Source organism: Monodelphis domestica, chromosome 4, assembly GCF_027887165.1.
Source record: "Monodelphis domestica isolate mMonDom1 chromosome 4, mMonDom1.pri, whole genome shotgun sequence".
Lineage (NCBI taxonomy): Eukaryota > Metazoa > Chordata > Mammalia > Didelphimorphia > Didelphidae > Monodelphis > Monodelphis domestica.
In genome coordinates this window covers 82,613,637-82,632,051 of record NC_077230.1, presented here as the reverse complement: position 1 = coordinate 82,632,051, position 18,415 = coordinate 82,613,637, and the positions used below count along the sequence as shown (strand labels likewise).

Sequence of the window (18,415 nt, the reverse complement as noted above, 5' to 3'; positions counted from 1 at the left end):
GAAGTTCCAGCTAGCAGCTGAGGAGGTTTTCAGACCAGCATTTCAACAAGTAGGAGAGCATCCCCTTACGTGCTGCCCACCCCATCCCACTCCTAATTTTGAAGCTGATTTTTAGGCTGACCCTGAGGTTTTTCACTATCCTGGCTGAGAGGGTGGAAACTGAGGGGTTTAGCACACACAGGGGTCTCCTGTGCCACCCTCAACACCCTAAAACTGTGGAAAGGAAACAAGACTGACAGTTTGTGGGGGAAGGGGCAACTGGAAGTAGCAGTCGGGTCTTGCGACTAGCACTTCCTTCCTGCCGGGTTTGGGGACTTCCTTCCTGGTGTTGGAGGAGAGAGGAGCTTGTTCAACCCAGTCTGATTTTAAGGGGGTCATCAGAAATGATTTTCAGATATCTAGAAGCACCACTACTTCTGCCTGATCATTTGCCTACTTTTGAGTTGTTTGTAATAAGAGGTCCATTTAATAGTTGAAGTGAAGTGTAATAGCACTATTGTATTCTCCACTTCTGTATTTATAAAAATGTAATGAATGAGACATCTGAAGTGATTTTCACTATTGTAGTTCTTGCCTCCATATTGTAATGGATGGGACATATAAAGACATGCCTTTTATGCTGTTATAGTCTCATACCAGAGGAGGGTATAATTGAACATCTGTTACCCTAAAAAAGAACTACATTTCCCAGGAACCCACTGATTTCCTGTCATTACATACTTCCATAGACAGGGAATGAATATTCACTGGGCATTCCTGCTCCCTCTCTTGGGCTTGAAGGTAAGGATGGTAAGTGTGGGGGTTTTGAACTGGCTGATTAGCCATGGGTACATGGTCTTTATTTTGTTACCTTTTTTATTCCTTTATTTCTACTGATCATTAATACATTTTCTAAAATATAATATTTTTATTATTGAAATTCAATTTGATTTTTATAGGAGGGAGGTTTCCCCAAGGAGCTTGGTTACCCTGTGATGGGTTATAATCTCATCCAGGAGGTGGGAAGGATTTTTCAATGGAGCTTTGTAACTCCTGGATGGTTTTTTTATATTTGTAACTCTTCAGCTTACTCTACCCTTCCACCAGAATGATTGAGATTCTTGGTGACATTTTAGACCCAAAAGGTTTGCATCGGTAGTACAGAGGTTGTTGTTTTGTTTTTTTTTCTGAGCTCCTCTGCCACATTTTGGAATGATGGCAGTAATAGACTTTGTTAAAAATATCTCAGTCAAGGTTGAAAAATTGGCTAGATCTGGAGAACCTGTAACAAGTATCCATGAGCTTCGAAGGATTTTTTTTTTTTAATGTCACATAGCAACTCATGAATCCTATATGATAGAAATTTTGTTTGCTATTTTCATTAAATGGGCTCTTGTGATTTGGGAGATTTTGGTACTTCTTTGAATGTGCATTACCTGTTATACTACTGTTTTGAAAAACTGTTTTCTTAGTAAAAATCATTTGCACTCACACTGTGGATCATGGTCAAGTTAAAAGGGAAATAGATCTCATTTTTGGGTGAGAAACCTTTGTATTCTGCCTCTCCTTGGCTGACACAGTGTGGCACTGATTTTGAACTATATATAGATTTTTTTCACTTTTTTATTTTTAATTATTTAATTTTTTTAAACATTATTTTATTTGGTCATTTTCATATATTGTTCATTGGAAACAGATCATTTTCTTTTCCTCCCCCCCAAACCCCCTTCCCCCCACCCCTTCCCTAGCCGACGCGTGTGATTCGTCTGGGTATCACATGTGTCCTTGCTCTGAACCCATTTCCTTGTTGTTGGTATTTGCATTAGGGCGCTCATTTAGCATCTCTCCTCGATCATGTCCCCTCAACCTCTGTAGTCAAGCAGTTGCTTTTCCTCCATGTTTTCACTTCCTCAGTTTGTCCTCTGCTTGAGGATAGTTTTTTTTTTCTTGTAGATCGCTGCAGGTTGTTCAGGGACATTGTAAAGTCATTATTGGAGAAGTCCATTATGTTCTCTTGTACCACAATGTGTCAGTCTTGTAAACCTTAAAATTTCTTAGACTTATAAATGTTGGAAATTTCACCATTGGGAAATTTCCTACTTGAAAAATTTCTTACTGATAGTGTATTGGAATGTGAACCCCATTGGCATGGGAGGTTCCTTCTCCTCCCTTCTTAAGATTACTTTAGGACAGAAACCTTTTGCTGAACAATGGAAAGGGCTTTGACCTATGCTTAAGCACAGAACAGGAATTTCTTTGAGTCATGATTGATTTTAGAATTGATACAATAGAGATACTTGGAATGACAGAATCAGGTTTTGGAAAATACAATTTCCACCCCACTCAGTCCTAACAGGATTTAGGAAGGGCTGCAGCAAAGGATCAAAATTTAATTATTTGAGAATATGACCTCCAACATACATGTGCAGAGCCACAGACCTCTGGGCGGTCCTGGGTTAAGCTAGAGCCACCATTGGCACAGGGAAAATGATGGACAGTGATTGGTAGATGTGAGAACTGAGGGGAGGGAACTTGGATGGTTTCCTTAAAGATAGAGGGGTCTGAGGACTGAGGGGGGTGGTTGGAGAGTTTTGGCTCTGAGTGGTTGGAGAGGTGCTCTGAGAAGTTTGCTCTGAAGGAAGCTGAAGGTGGGGGCCTCTGAGACTGTTTCTCCATTTTGGTCATGTGAGTAATAGGGACTGATCTCTTTTCTTTGCCCCAGCTATCTAAGGGCTTGGGCCCTTTGGCCCAGCCTAAACAGAAGGGGTATTTAAGCCCTATTCCCTTCTCTCCCCTTTCTCTCTCCCTCTCTCTCTCTATCTCTAATTCCTTTCTTCCTCCTGTCTGTAATTAAACTCTATAAAAGGTTGACGGCTGACTTGAGTTTTCATTTAGGAATTACATAGCTGAATTCCTTGGTGATCTTAAATTAATATATATCAGTCTTTTAAAAGTGATTTCCTTGTCACAGTCTCTGTGTACAATGTTCTCCTGGTTCTGCTCCTCTCACTCTGTATCACTTCCTGGATGAACCAAATATTTTTGATTAAATTTTTTTTCAATTATTGTTTTCCCTTGAATGTGCAATAGAGATTTGAGTTTTCTTTGTTCTCTTATTTTTTGTACTTGAAGCATGTTATCAGTATTAATGTTTTTTTTTTTATTTTGCACTAGGATAAGTTTAAAATGTTTATTAGCCCTAATGTTGATGCATAGCCAAAAGCTTTATACTATGGAAACCTGCTATAGATTGTTAAATATTATGGGACTTTTATTAATAATTGTGTCCGATTTCAGGAGAAGGGATCACTAAACAGCCACTGAACAGTGCCAAGGAACACAAAGTTAACTTGCACAGTGCCAATGACCACAAGGTCAAGGAGACCAACCAATCCCAGTGGGATTGATGAGAATCTGTGCCAAGACAGGAGTCTTGAATTTATTTTGGGTTCGAGGAAGCAACTGTTTGTAAAGTTAGATTCAGGATTCCCTCATGCCAGATCCACACTTCTATCAAGTACCTCACTTTGGCAACCATTTTGGCTCCCCTATCCCTGAAAGCAAACATACAATCAAACCAGGAAATGCTATTTTCCATCTGCTTCAAAATCTAGTTCTTTTTCTGTCTTTCATTGTGTGGCAGTTTTCTGTTGTCCTGGCTGCTGATTGGGTAAGTGTATAATTTTTTCCTTTTTTAGAATTTTTACACATAAGACTTTGATATTTTATATTTCATCCAGAAGTTATTTTTTCTATTTTATTTGTTTTTTTATGTTTTTTTTAATTTCTTTTGACAATTGATTCATATACCTCATAAGTCAGCCGTGTATCCCTGGGCAATCTGTGTGTTTGTCAACACCCTCCTCAGAGGGGATTGTATTATTATCTTATAATGGAAAGTTTAAATTCTTTTGAGAGTAATTTTAGGATAAGAAACTTGCTACCTCCCTGAATCCAGAAACTGAACTAGTTGGAGAAGGAGCCATGAAGATGTCTGCAGAAACCACAGAATGCACAAAAAAATCCAAAGTGAACTTTGGGATGTGGTGAAATTGAACTGTGGGGGGTTGAACACATTTATTTTGAATGTACACTCTTATGCCAAAGGGTACTGCCCCCTAATTGATTTTTGTCAATGTACCCAACATTGGTTTTTTTTTCCTCTTTTATTTCCCTTTCATCCCCAAATTATTGTAATTTCCCCTTAGAAACTATAATATTATATGTACCTTTAGTGAAAGGTCATTAGAGTTATAAATTTATGTTTATTATTTCCATGGGGAAACTAGGTAAATCTGGGAGATTTATACATGCTCATTTTCCATTGGAATCACAGGGGAGATTGTGTAATCAGAATTTTGTACCCTAGGACTATGTTTCTGAGAACCCACTTTCATCCTCACATTATATCCTTATGTTTTGGAGATAATGTTTCTGTAACCCTGCCCTCTCTCTCTTTTTCTCTCTTTCTCTCTCTGTCTGTTCCTATGAATGTGGTCAGGAAAAACTGCTCTTTACTAAAAAGGCTTTACTTTTCCTCTACTTCAAGTGATTATTAATAAATCTTATAAAATGCAATACTTGGAGTTATTGGATATTAATTTTAATCTTACAGAGCTTTTATGCTTTTAGGTGACCAGGAAGCTGTGGGGATGCTTTTTTATTTTTAATTTCAAAAAGATGCTTTATTCACTTAAAAAAACCTTCTATTTTATTTTAACTAATTAATTAATTAAGAATATTTTTCCATGCTTCCATGATTCGTGTTCTTTCCATCCTCTCCTCCCACCCACCTCTTGGAACCAGTGAGCAATTTTACTGGGTTATACATGTATCATTATTGAAGATCTATTTCCATATTATTAATACTTGCAATAGAATGATCATTTAAAGTAAAAATCTCCAATCATATACCCATTGAGCTTTGATTTTTAAAAAATGAATCCCTGTTTCTGAAGGGAGATGTAAAGAGAACCCTTGTAGAAATTATCTTACAGGTACTTTTTCTACTTGAGTATCAATTTTTCCCAAAATGCTTCTTTCAAATTATATTTTCTTTTTTTAAATTTTTATTTAGAATTTTCTTCATGATTACATGATTCATGATCCCCACCCCCAACCCTGGCTTTCTCCCCCCCCTCCCAAAGCTGACAAGCAGTTCCACTAGATTATACATGTATCATTGTTCAAAACCTATTTCCATGTTATTCATATTTGCAGTAGAGTGATCTTTAACATCAAAACCCTAATCATATCCATATCAAACTACATGATTGATCATATGTTTTCTTCTGCATTTCTGCTCCCACAGTTCTTTCTCTGGATGTCAATAGAGTTCTTTCTCCTAAATTCTCCTAGATTGTCCTGAGTCATTGCATTTTGACTGGTAGAAAAGTCCATTATATTTGATTGTACCACAGTGTATCCATCTCTGTGTACAATGTTCTCCGGGTTCTGCTCCTTTTGCTCTGCATCCCTTCCTGGAGGTCATTCCAGTTCACGTAGAATTCCTCCAATTCATTATTCCTTTCAGCACAATAATATTCCATTACCAATATATACCACAATTTATTCAGCCATTCCCCAATCAATGGATATCCCCTCATTTTCTAATTTTTTTGCCACCACAAAGAGCTTGCCTATGAATATTTTCAAATTGTGTTTTCAAGAAAGGCTTTGAAACTCATTTGCATTAAAGTATTTTAAAAAAACTGACAGATACCTAAAATCTTCTCCTTCTGCTGTTCATTTGATTAGAAACTTTAAAGTGAAGAAATGATATGCTTATGGGAAACTTCATCAATCAGCAAGAACAGGTGGTGGTTGGTAGAGCACTCCTGAAATTCTACCAGGAAAGCAGTTATATAGTCTTTCAACTCCCAGGACTGGCACCTTTTATGAAGAACAAAAGAAAATTGGGCCATACTGAAAAAAATGAGAAAAATTCAAGTTGAAGATTTGTGCAGAATGAAAACTGGCATAATCCCTGCTTTCAAGGTGAAATTAGAATGAGACTGGCAAGGAAGGTTAGAGCTGGATTGTGCTGAGTCTTAAATGCCAAGGCAAGAATTTGGAAGTGCTTTATTTTAGAGGTCAGAAGAACCCACTGAAGTTTTTTGAGCATGGGAGTGAGGTGGTCATACCTGTGTAACACTGAAAATTATTTTGCCAACTGGTTGGACTATTAGCTGAAGGAGGAAAGACTGTAGAGAAGCAAATCAGGGTGCAATTGTGTCTCTAGACACTGAATTCCACCTCCCCCCCATGAATCAATTCCTTTTATATCTTTGAAATGAGAGAAATTTGCTGCAAAAAAAAATAATTTTTCAAGTAACTGTGTCCCTTCTAATTTTAGCTATATTGGAATTTTTGTGGAAGAATTTTAAAAATTTTATGTAATAAAATTGCAATAATAATAGGATAAAGATAGTTATAAAGCATTGTTAATTATTTGTGAGTAGGCTGAGCTAATATAAAGCTGATGCTGGCATGGGTATTGTACCCCCAGAAACTCAGGCAAGCTATTATCAGGGAAATTCCTTTGCTCCCTTACACCCTTGTGACTCTCAGCCCAAAACATCTGACCCTGAGGATTACCCTCCTTTGAGGGCCCCATTGAATTGAGATGGACAAAAAGACACCTCATTCATTCTTTCTCCAAATCAGGAGAACCAGCCCTATGCCCCCTCAAACCTTCCCCCAGACCCCTAGCTCCAGGCACTTCCTCACTTTTGTAAAGAGTATAAAATCCCCAGAATTGATGTCCTCCCAAGGAGCAGCTCTCCACCCTCGCTGTTCCACCTAGGAGGCAGGCTTCCACCTATGCTGCCCTCCCGGTCAGATTCAACATTATTAATCAATTTCTCTTTTTATTTTGAGCTGAGTTTCAGTCTTGCATGCTTGTGAAAGGTATCCCTCCCAAACCCCAGGGGTACACATCTGCACCCCACAACAATACTACCTAAATTAATTTACTTTTTCTGTTTCATACAAACCAGACTACCAAAGAATTATATTATGGGACTAGGAAAAATAGGAATATAATTCAGCTAGAAGCAGAAAAGGAAAAAAAAAGCAGAAAAAAAAGCATCTTAAAGAACATAATGAAAAACAAAAAAACAGGGAAGAAAGGGACCTAGCAGTATCAGATCTCAAGCTATCCTACAAAGTAGAAATTCTCTAAAAATTTTGGTACTAGTTGAAAAATAGAGATTTGCCAGTAGAATAGATTAGGTACATAATATATGGAAGCAAGCAATTCTCTTAGAGTAGCAGTTGACAAACTCAAAGACCCCAGCTAGGTAATAAGAACTGGCTATTTGATTAAAAAGAAAATTTAAAAACATCTAGGAAGCTTGGATAGTAGAATGGCAGAAATTAGGTTTAGATCAGTACCTTGTTGACTTGGAAATAACCCAGAACTACCAAAGTCGTCAGAAAAACCCTGTCTTTAATCAGGAACAGGGATGGGGTCCAACACTGGCCACCCCTCAGTCCAGCGCCACACGCCACACAGGGCCCGCACCCTGGGGACTCTGGGAACCGTATCCCTGGGAGAAGGCACCACACTAAATGCCAGCTCCGATCTGGGAAAACACTGTGCTAACTGCCAACTCTGAAGAGAAATGGAACTTGGGGGGTCTCTTAAAGCCTCTGGAGAATTTGCTAGGGGAAGCCTGCAGAGACAAAGCACAGACAGGTGGCAAACCTCTTGGCAGCCAGCCTCAGGGATATCACCCAGGGGTCAGCGGTCTCACAACAGAGGCAAGGGTCAAACTCTGAGAGGAGACTTAACACAATAAGGGAAGCCTCCAAAACAAATAAAAGGCACTTAACTTTAGCTAGGTGCACAAATCCCACCTACTAAGGGTTCCCAAACAGCTCCAAAGTCCATAGTTCAACCCAAAACAGGGGTGCTTGGCACTGAGGTTTCTCAAAGGGCAGAGGTAAACTGAGTCATCCAAATTTCTCCTTGACAACCTCATACCCGGTGCCAAGAAAAGTAACAAAAATATAAGCAACCTTGATATAAAAGGTCATATCACAAATAAATTAATGGATCAAAGGAAAAATTACCTTTCACATCTATGAATAAGGGGAGACTTCATGACCTTTTTTTTTTTAAGCTCTTACCTTCCACCTTGGAATCAATAGTCAGAAATGGTTCCAAGGCAGAAGACCAGTAAGAGCTAGGCAACTGGGATTAAGTGAGTTGCCAGTCATACAGTTGTAAGTGTGTGAGACCAAATTTGAACCCAGGACCTCTTGTCTAGGCCTGGCTCTCAAACTACTGACTCACATACTACCCCCATGACTTTTATTTTTAAAAAAAATTCTGAATTTTTGGAAAATTGAAAAAGACCATTATTATATGTGAGGTGTCAACATGGAATCTAGAAACCCCAAACTTGTAGTCTAGTAAAATCTGCTGAACCCCAAGTTTAGGACTAGCTTGTAAATTGGAGACCCCAAAGTTTGTACTTGTTATCTGTTCCCCTGAGAATCCCCCTGAAGGGAATCTCAGGCTAGCAGGACTCAATAATGGAGCTCAAGGTAAATGGCAATCCCAGTTAGCTGGAGCTGAGCATATGCTCTTTGTCTCAGGTAGTCTCCTCTATTGTAGCAGACCCTTTCCCAGGAAGAGCCACACCGGGGCGGAGAGCACCCTTTTAGTCTCTATGGTAAGTAGCCCCGTCCCTCGCACCCTAGCCTCTGACTATGGTTCCTTTCCCCAGCTTGGCTGTATCCCATCAGTATTGTTTGAGCACTCCCATTTCCTGGTAGCTATGGTGATGTCAATCATCTTTCCCTGCCCCTGGGTTCCCCAAATGGCATAGAGGTCCCCCCCAATCTTTTCTTCTTTGGAATTGTCTTATCCAGCGCGGTTGGCTCTCGCAGGCGTCTGGGGCCAGAGCATCCAGAGTTCAGTCCTTGCGCTCTGCGTAGGCCCGAGGAGCCCAGCTCTGGGTACAGGCCTGACTCAGCCCCGAACCTCTTTCCTTAATTAGAGTGGCTTTTCTGACTATTTAATAATTCTTTTTTTTTTCCAGTCAATCCAGGTAAGACAGAAAAAGAGGATTATATTTGGAATCTTGAACTGTGTCACTCTGGGCAAGTCACTTAATTAACCCTGCTTGCCTCAGTTTCCTCATCTGTAAAATGAGCGGGAGGAGGAATTGGCAAACTGACAACTGAACAAAAAATGATTGTATTATATGATATTGTTTTATATCTTGTAGGTATCGAACCAGGAAAGGTTGTGGAGGACAGAGACCACAGAGACCGAGTGTCTCTTTCTTTGTATCTGTAGCACTTGACACAGTGCCTGGCACACAACAAATGCCTAACATAAATGTTGAATGACCAGCTCCTCAAAGCTTATAGACGCTCGGATGGACTAAGCCTGCCGGGACTCGGGTGGCTCTCTCAGGGGGGCGCTGCAGCTGCCGTTGCCGTTCGCTTTGGGACTGCAAAGGTAGGGAGGTCGCGAAAGAGGAGAGGCTGGAGACGGCCCCGCCTCCTGCCTCCGGGGCCCTGGACCGGCCAACTCCCGGAGCTGAGCCTCCATCCCTTTTAAGGACTGACCCCCGGGAGGAGGAGCCGCCGCGGTAGCATAAGCAGTAGGAGGAGGATCCGAAGGGGATGTGTGGCGGGGTTGGAGGCGGGGTCTCAGAAATCGCTGCTCCCTCCTCTCCGCCTCCTGACTTCCCCTCCGGGTCCCCGGCTCCAGCCGCCGCAGTCGATGCTGCCTCAGCCTGGTGAGTCTGAGCTCCTACTACCCAGGCGGGCCGCTCGGGTATATCGCCCTCGGGGCCGGAGGCGTCGGACGCGGGCGGCGGGTGTCAGGCCTGGGAAGAAGGGGCGGAGGAGGATGCCGATGCCCTACGAGAGCTGGGGCGGGCGGTGCGCGCTGGGCTGGGGCAGAGGGATGCTCCTACTGCAGGTCCCTAACCTAGGTGCGGGGCGGCGGACCCGAGGCCTGGGGACCGATCTGCTCGTGGCGGGAGGGGCTACGGCTTGGGGCAGAGTTTGGAGCCCGAGGTCTTGGGGGCGGAGAAGAGGGAGAGAGTGGTGGTTCCGAATGCGAAAACTAAGGGGTGGTGCCGGGCTTTTGACGGACGTCCCTGGGGCGCCATTGCGGACCCACTCCTCCTACTTCCCTCAGCTGAGTTTCTTTTTGTTTTGGAGCTGCCTCGGTGGGAGGGAAGGTAACTAACCTGAAGCCCTCTCCGATTCCCCGCGGTTAGCCCCGGCCCGCTAAGAAAGCTTCTAATCTGCTGGTGGACCGCTCCGGGCGGAACGAAATGCTGCCACCGCTACTCCTCTGGGTTGGCCCCTTTCAAAGTTTGAAGGAGGCAAAGACTAAGATGTCTTTTTTGGCTTCTCCAGTGGCTATGTGAGAGACCAGCCCTCCCCCACCCCACCCCACCGCCTCCACCAGCTTTGATTCAGGGCTTCCCAGGCGAGAGAGCCCACCTTTGCGGTTGAATTTTGAACAATCATAGCATTTCACGGGATGGAATGATGAGTGTGCATGCACGGCTTGGGCTATGGGAGCAAGGGCAGGGAGGCAAGAATTTGAGACTTTGGGGGAAGGGATGTAGAAGGTTCACAGAGACCCGGTGGATTAGAGTGGGATGAGGCTGGCTGGAAAGGCAGACTAGCATCAGAATGTGCCCTGGGTGTGTTAACGGGATATTTTGCTCAATACTTAATTACATTTCTTGTTTCTTGACCTACCAGTTAGACGAGAACTACTAATTATTCTCGTATCTTCCCGAACATCCCACGGTGTTTCGCACGTGATAAGAGACGTGCTAAACGGTGGTTGAATTCTTTAATGGTATGCAGACCCTGTCCTTGTCATTTCCCCACGCCCCCCAGCTCAGCTCGGACTGCAGGTGATGATACAGGAACTTCTGCCGTCCTGGTCATTCCAAGTCTTTGCCCAGCGGGTCGGATCACTTCCTCCCGCTAGAGATAGTTCAGGTTCATTAGTTTCAGCTGTGGATTTGTTAGTTTCCATGGAACTCTCCATGTAAACAGCCAGAATTTCACGTTTACCGTCTGTTTTATTCATTCATCGCACAAAAGCTTATTGTACTTTTTTACCATGTACAAGGCTTTTTGCTAGGTAATGGGGGAGAGGGGAGGAATGTGTATGTCTTTAGCTCGTTTTAGAGTGGAATGGGTGTCCTTTTAAATGCTTTCTTCTTTGAACGGATGGGCCTAACTTTAATATATATATTTTTAATGAGTTCTTCACCCCGCCTCCCACTGGGCAAAGAGAGTCACTATCTAGCTAGCTCCTAAGCAAGGAGACAGTTTTAGGATGGGTACCAACAAAAGCGACAGTGCTTCAGAAAAGGAACAAGCATCACAAACAGTGGGCTCCTCCACTTCCATGAATACATTATTGAGATTATCAGACTTTAGATGTAAAGTGTGAGACAGCAAGTTGATTATACTTTCTTAAAGGGGACCCCCCTGGCCCTGAAGAGCAAAATGCTTGACAGATTGCCTTCATGACAATCTGCCCCATGACAAAGATACAAAGCCTGGGTGTAAGAACAGAACTTTTATAGTAATCCTGACGCTAGATACCCCCCCCCCCCCCCCTTCTGGGTTGGGCTGGGCTGGGCTGTGACAAACAAAACTTTGAGCTCAATAAGCTAATTTCAGGGGGCAGTAAATGAAATGTACAGAACAGGAGAATTACTTTTTGCAGCACTCTCCCTTCTTTCCTGCTAGCTTATCAAAATCTTGATTTACCGGAACCAATGAGATAAGTTCCGGGAGGTGGCTTATTGCACGGGATCCTCTAGAACAGCAGTTCTCAACCTCTCAATTTGTAGCCATGAGAATACATCATGCATATCAGGTATTTACATTCAGAATCATAACTGCAGCAAAATGACAGTTTTCAAGTAGCCACCAAAATAATTTTTTGGTTTGGGGTCACCGCAACGGGAGGAACTTGGGGTCCCGGCATTAGAAAGGCTGAGAACCCCTGACCTGGAAGATAAGAAAGCTGGTTCTCACTGCATCTTGTCCCATCTGGGACTTGTTCCTGGACTGAAGCTTGTCAGATAAGCCACCTGGTATTTTCCCCAAGGTTTTGAAATATAGGATAGGCACCCCACCTGTTACAACAAAGAGGGAGGGACAGTTTTATTCTAAGGGGAAATACTGACTCTTAACTGGAGTCTTGAAAATATTGGGCTGCAAGGCAGGGAGCTAATAATACCTTACTGAGAAAGACACATTATCATCTCACTCTTTGAGTCATTCATCAAGAATCTCTATTAAGCTCCAACTGTATGCTAGGCACAAGGGATACAAAGGAAGGAAAAAAAAGCAGTCTTCCTTGTTCTTTTGAGGAGTAGGTAGATCAGTAAATACAAAATATGTACAAAATTATTCACTATTATTTTAGTCATCTTCACAAATGTCACCAATAATGTGTGAGTGAATAGGTATTGGAATCCAGAGACCTATCGTTATCGTATGAGCCTGGGCAAGGCCTTTTGAGTCTCTGAACCTCATCTTTCTAGTCTAGGATAGGAATAATAATTATTTGGCACTATCTACCTTACTGAATTTTTGTGACTGAAGTACTCTGTAAATCTTAAAATGCTATAGATGTAAACATGAGCTATGTAAAAGTTTTATTGAAGAAGCCCAATTACCATTCTCAAAAGGAATATACTGGAGCTGTTCAAACTGGCACGTGTGGGGATGATTATTCAATTTTCCGTGTGAGCGTTTCCCCCTGGGAAATCAGCAAAGTTGATTTTTTGAGTGTCTAGAATGAAGAAAGTGAGGGAGAAAATGGTAGTGACACAAGTTAAACGTAAAAGTGGATTGATTCTATATACACATCCCCCTGGAGAGAACTGGCTATTAAATATTTATGATCACATTCCAAGCTCTGGGCCTCAGTTTCCTCCTCTGCAAAATGAAGAAGTTTTAGTTCTTCTAGGCCCCTTTCTGCTCTGACAGGCAGCCACTCTCTGAAGACTGTGGAATATAGGAAAAATCAGTACCTAAAGTCTACCAGAAGCCAGATTTCCTGACTGAAAATGACTTAGATTGTAACTGAGGAATAAGGTGCTTTGGAAATGGTGCTAGGACAGCCAAGGTTTTGCTTGAGGCAAGAGAATGGGCAGGTGATTTTTGAGCATTTGAAGAGTGTTTTTAGTCAGGTGACATCACTGTGTGCTTGGCCTTGGCCATCTGCACAGAATTGAAGAAGAAATGTCATTGCTCAGATTGACATACATTTGAATAGATAACTGTAGAGCTTGTTTGTCTGTGTGTATATTTTGAACAAATGGCACAAATGGGATATAAGTTGGGCCCAAAGGAGGAAGAATGAAAACACATTTATTAAGTACTTTACTATATGCTTGACACTGAACTAAGGACTGGAAATACAAAAACAATCTAGCAAGACAGTAGCTGCCTTCAAGAGACTTACATTCTAAGAGCAGACCACAACACAGATGTTGGAGTGCCAACGTGGCCGAGGAGTGGGTCCAGGGTTTAGAGATGGCCCAGGACAGTGATGGATGAACCCTTTAGAGACAGTGCTGGGACCTGTCCCCACCCCATCCCAGACTTCATGCCATATCCCTCTCTCTACTGAGTGCCAGGCATGGCATAAATTCCCCCTCTTTACCCCACACAGGGAAGGGGGAAAGTGCTCCCACTGGCCAGTGGGGTAGGTGATGTGAAAAAAAAATGTCATCAGGTATAGGGGAGAGGGGGAAGGGAGCAGCTCTGCCTGAGTCCCTCTGCCTTTCTAGTAACAAACTTTGGGGGACAAGGGTGGCCACATGCCCACAGAGAGTGCTCTGCATGCCGTCTTTGGCACCTATGCCATAGGTTCGCCATCACTGGCCTATGAGATGAATGTGGCCTGCTGCTGAGCAAGATAAAGTAGAAAGCTCACTTATGAGAATCAAAGGCCTCAGGAGTCAGAGTTCGAAAAGGAATGTGCTCAATAGTGGGATTGTTGGGTCAGAAGGAATTTTAGTAACTTTTTTTGGGTATAGTTCCAAATTTCTTTCCATAGTGTCTATACCAGTTTATGGTTCCACCAATAGTATACTAGAGTATATGTCCTCCAACAATTATTGTTTTCATTTTTTGGCATCAGATGATGGTTGTGGTAGAAACTCAGTTGTTCTGATTTATATTTTACTTCTAATATCTGTGACTAGAAAGGAAAATATCATTTCATAGCATTGTCTTATTTAAAATTTTTTCTAATCATTATGACAAACATTAATAAATAAGAACATTGGGGCAGCTGGGTGGTTCAGTGGATTGAGAGCTAGGTCTAGAGACGGGAAGTCCCAGCTTCAAATCTGGCCTCAGAAACTTCCCAGCTGTGTGACCTTGGGTAAGTCACTTGATCCCTGTTGCCTAGCCCTTACCACTCTTCTGCCTTGGAACCAATAAACAGTATTGATTCCAAGACAGAAGATAAGGGTTTAAAAAAATAAATAATAAATAAATAAATAAGAACATTTTCATTTACAGAAAAAAAAAAACCAGAAAAGAGGATTGTATATTAAATTGTGCACCTCTCTTTTTTAAAAAATCCCCAATAAACTGAACATGTTATTCACAAACTTTCCTTCTTGTCTGTACCGATCTCTAAACTTTTTTCTGTTCTCTTCTATGCTTCAAAAAATTTTTTCATTGATGACCTTTTCTTTCTCTTTTGGGCCATCATTATCATATCTTCCCTCTTTCTTCCCCCTTGATGAGGTAGAAGACATGATTTATCAGCATCTTCTGTGGTAGTAGTTGATAATCACAATGATTAGAGTATTTTGGGTCTTTCATAGTTGTTTTCCTTTAACACTAGTGTGTTCATTGGTGTAAAAAATTGTTCTCCTGGTTCACAGCATTCAATTTAAGTGGTTTTGTTGTCATCATTCTTCTTTCTGTTTATATTGATAGAATCTTTGTGTGTATTATTTTCCTGGTTCTGACTACCTGGATATCAGTTTATATGTCTTCCCTTAAGGTCCATCTCTCTCTGTCTCTCTGTCTCTGTCTCTGTCTCTGTCTCTCTCACTCACCTTTTGTTTTGGAGTCAATACTGTGTATTGGCTCCAAGGCAGAAGAGTGGTAAAGGCTAGGCAATGGGGGTCAAGTGACTTGCCCAGGGTCACACAGCTGGGAAGTGTCTGTGGTCAAGGTCCATCTCTTAAACATATTCTGTTGATATTTTCCTTTTGCAATAAGACGAGGAGTACAGCAGCCTCTGAAGCTTTAACAGTGAGTATCACAGAAGGCAATGGGCTCATCATATTACCAAATGAGGAACTCCAAGAGTCAACAAGACTAAGAGATGCCACAGAGGAATTATATGATAGAAAGAGACCTTAGGCTTACCGTGTGGCACGTGGGAGGGATGACAGGTAGAGTGATCCACTTGTATCCTTCCAGGGTCAGGAAAGCTTGAGGAAATCCTCTAGTTGGCTGAATGGATTCTTTATGCAGAATTTAGGTAGGATGGGGACTGAAGTCTCACAGGATGAGCAGGTGTAGATGGCTTGAGATTTGCATTGTTGGATGAGGCTTCCAGATCACAGATCCATTTGAGCATGAGTGACATTGTCTTAGGTCCTGTGGATCCGAGGAGTACAGTGTAGAGGGCAAAATGTGTCCACACTAACTATGATAACAAGTTCAAATGTGATGGAGTGCATTGTGAGTCAGACAGGGTAGCTGGGATATCACTTCTAGTTCTAGTGATCTGGGAAGGAGGGGGCCCAGGCTTGGCCTTGAAGGAAGAAAAGGATTTCATTCATTCATTCATTCATTTACTCATTTATTTATTTATTTGTTTGCTTGTTTATTTATTTAAACAAACCCTTACCTTCCATCTTAAAATCAATTCTGTGTATTGGTTGCAATAGAGATGAAGTGACTTGCCCAGGGTCACACAGCTGGGAGTTGTCTGAGGCCAGATTTGAATCTAGGACCTTCTGTCTCTAGGCCTGACTCTCCATCCATTGAGCTACCCAGCTGCCTCCAAGAAAAGGATTTTAGTAGGCAGAGTTGCAGGAGATTGGCTGTTCCAGTCACGAGAGTGTATGGAAAAGAGCTAAGAAAAGACATGACTAAAATGGAACCACCAGCAGTCCAGTTTGGCAGGAGCATAGACTATGAAATATGAATAAGACTGGAAAGTTACTTCTCAGAAATTAAAGAGAGGAGAAACATTTTCTGATCTCCCCCCCTTTTTTGTGTGTGTTTATATTCCTCATCAGACCCTTCAGTTCAATGAACATTTATTATTAAGTGCTTCTATGTGCCAGGCACTGAGCTAATCACTGAGGAAACAAATAAGAAAAAGAAAAAAGCATCTCTGCTTTCAAGGAGTTTGAAATTTAATAGGGAAAGATTCTACTCAAAAAGAAGCTGGAAGGAGAGTTGGGGACCAGGAGTAGGATGTTCTATGGAGTCCAAAGCAAGCAGAGTTTCTGATAGAAAGTGCATTTTTAAGACAGTTCCGAAGGCTGAGAATCTTCTAAAAAAGCAGGCTTCTAGAATTCCACCAGGCAGCCTTCCAGGCAGAGGGGAGGGGCCAGTGAGAAAGTATTTTGTGTTAAAATATGAGTCAGTCAGTATTATGAGCATATTGAAATTTCTGTAGATTAGCTTATCTTGGGTGAAGCATAATGTTCCCTGGAGTCCAACCCTAGCCCGACTGCTGGTGGAAAGTGTCACCTGGAGACCCTTCTGCAGCATGAGAGGTGAGTCACAGCTTCCCTGGACTTCAGTTTCTTCTTCTTTAAAATTTAGGGTCACGTTCAGTAGGTCTGAAAGATCCTGTGTCAGCTCTCATCGATAATCCTGTGGTGTTTCTGGCACGTGTGCCCCTCTCCACTTCCAGGATCCAAAGCGGGTGCCAGGAGTGTCAGTACTATCGCTTGGCCACTTTCTGTGTTAGGTTGCATTTGTACCTCCCCACCCTTTTATGTCAACATTGTTTTGATCTGGAAGTTCTTGCTGGGTTCCAGATAACACAACATTTGGGATCCCCTTCTCTCACTCAAGACTCAGTAGACCTCTAATTGTTCTCCCCAGGGCAAGTCTCTAGACCAGAAGAGAAAAAACATTCCAGATAATTTAGTCTAACCTTCATTTTAGTAAAGAGCAAACAGAGGCTGGAAGAGAGCAGTAACTTGCCATAGAATTTCTAGACTCTGTTCCTCATTTAAAAAACAAAACCACTGCCTCCTTGATTATGATCTTTTTTATCTTGTCTCCTATTTAACTCTTTCTTCTCCCTACAGGTCATCCTAGCTAGGTTCTAGTCCTTTCAGAGACTTAATTTCATTCTGTAGCATTCAGTAATCATTTGCAATTATGTTGCCAATGGAAAAAACTCCATGTAGTTCCCCTTTCAAAGCCGTTCTCTGGATTTTGCTTTCTCTCCCATGTAGACACGTTCCAGGTAGGATCGCAGAATTTCAGAGTGCTCGGGGACGTCAGGGACAAGTTCTTTGTCTGATCTGTACCCTAAAAAGAATCCTCCCTGTAAGATACCCACCAATAGACCTCGTCCCTTAGCTGGAAGACCTGCAGTGAAAGGAGCTCGTTCACTTTTACGCCATTCTCCTTGTCAAAGAAATTTGTCCCAGGATTTGGTCGATTCCTTCTTGGCAGCTCCTGCTCATTGCTCCTGGGATGTGTGAGGTCTAATGCCCCATGGGACAATAACCCACGATAATGGGGAATTCATGAACTAATGATAATGAGCTTGATTGTCTTCTGAGTGACGGGGAATGGGCTTTTCTATGATTTACTTGAGCTCGGAGAAGAACCTCTTCTTTATTCCATCCCAATTCTCTTCCAGAGCCAAATATGTGGTCATGTCTGGGGGAAAATCATAGACTCACAACTTGGCTGCCTACACAGTGACTATATTTCAATATAAGGAAAACTATTAACATAATTTATTATGTCAAAAACAAAAAGTAACAAATTACATGATTATGTCAGTTGATGCAGTAAAAGCTTTTGACAAAATGCAACACTTATTCCTGTTAAAAACACTTGAAAGCACAGGTATAAATGGATTTCCCCTTAAAATTATACGAAGCGTTACCCATGTGCAAGCATTCTTTGTAACGGGGCTGAGAAAAGCCTTCCCAATCAGATCAGGAGTGAAACAATGCTATCTATTATCACCAATATTATTCAGTATTGTGCTAGAAATACTAGCAATAGCATTATAGAAAAGGAATCAGAATGGGCAAAGAGGTAATAAAACGGTATCTTTTTGCAGTTGATATGATGGTAGACTTGGAAAATCCTAGAGATTCAACTAAAAAGCTAGTTGAAACAATAATTTTAGCAAAGTAGCATCAGGATATAAAATAAACCCACACAAGTTATCAGCATTCTA

General features: G+C 41.9%; 1 protein-coding gene across 3 annotated transcripts in view; it reads left to right on the top strand.

Annotated features, from left to right (window-relative positions):
• Window positions 1-9,506: 9,506 nt before the first annotated feature.
• Window positions 9,507-18,415, top strand: part of B4GALT4 (beta-1,4-galactosyltransferase 4) — a 50,976-nt gene continuing 42,067 nt past the window's right edge. The window contains exon 1 of one of the 3 annotated variants that reach the window (XM_001369830.4): window positions 9,507-9,737. The gene's annotated coding sequence lies outside the window, so the exon portion shown is untranslated. Of the gene's footprint in view, window positions 9,738-16,574; window positions 16,758-18,415 lie in introns of those variants that run through there. The other 2 variants (XM_056793493.1, XM_056793492.1) reach the window with 2 other exon arrangements.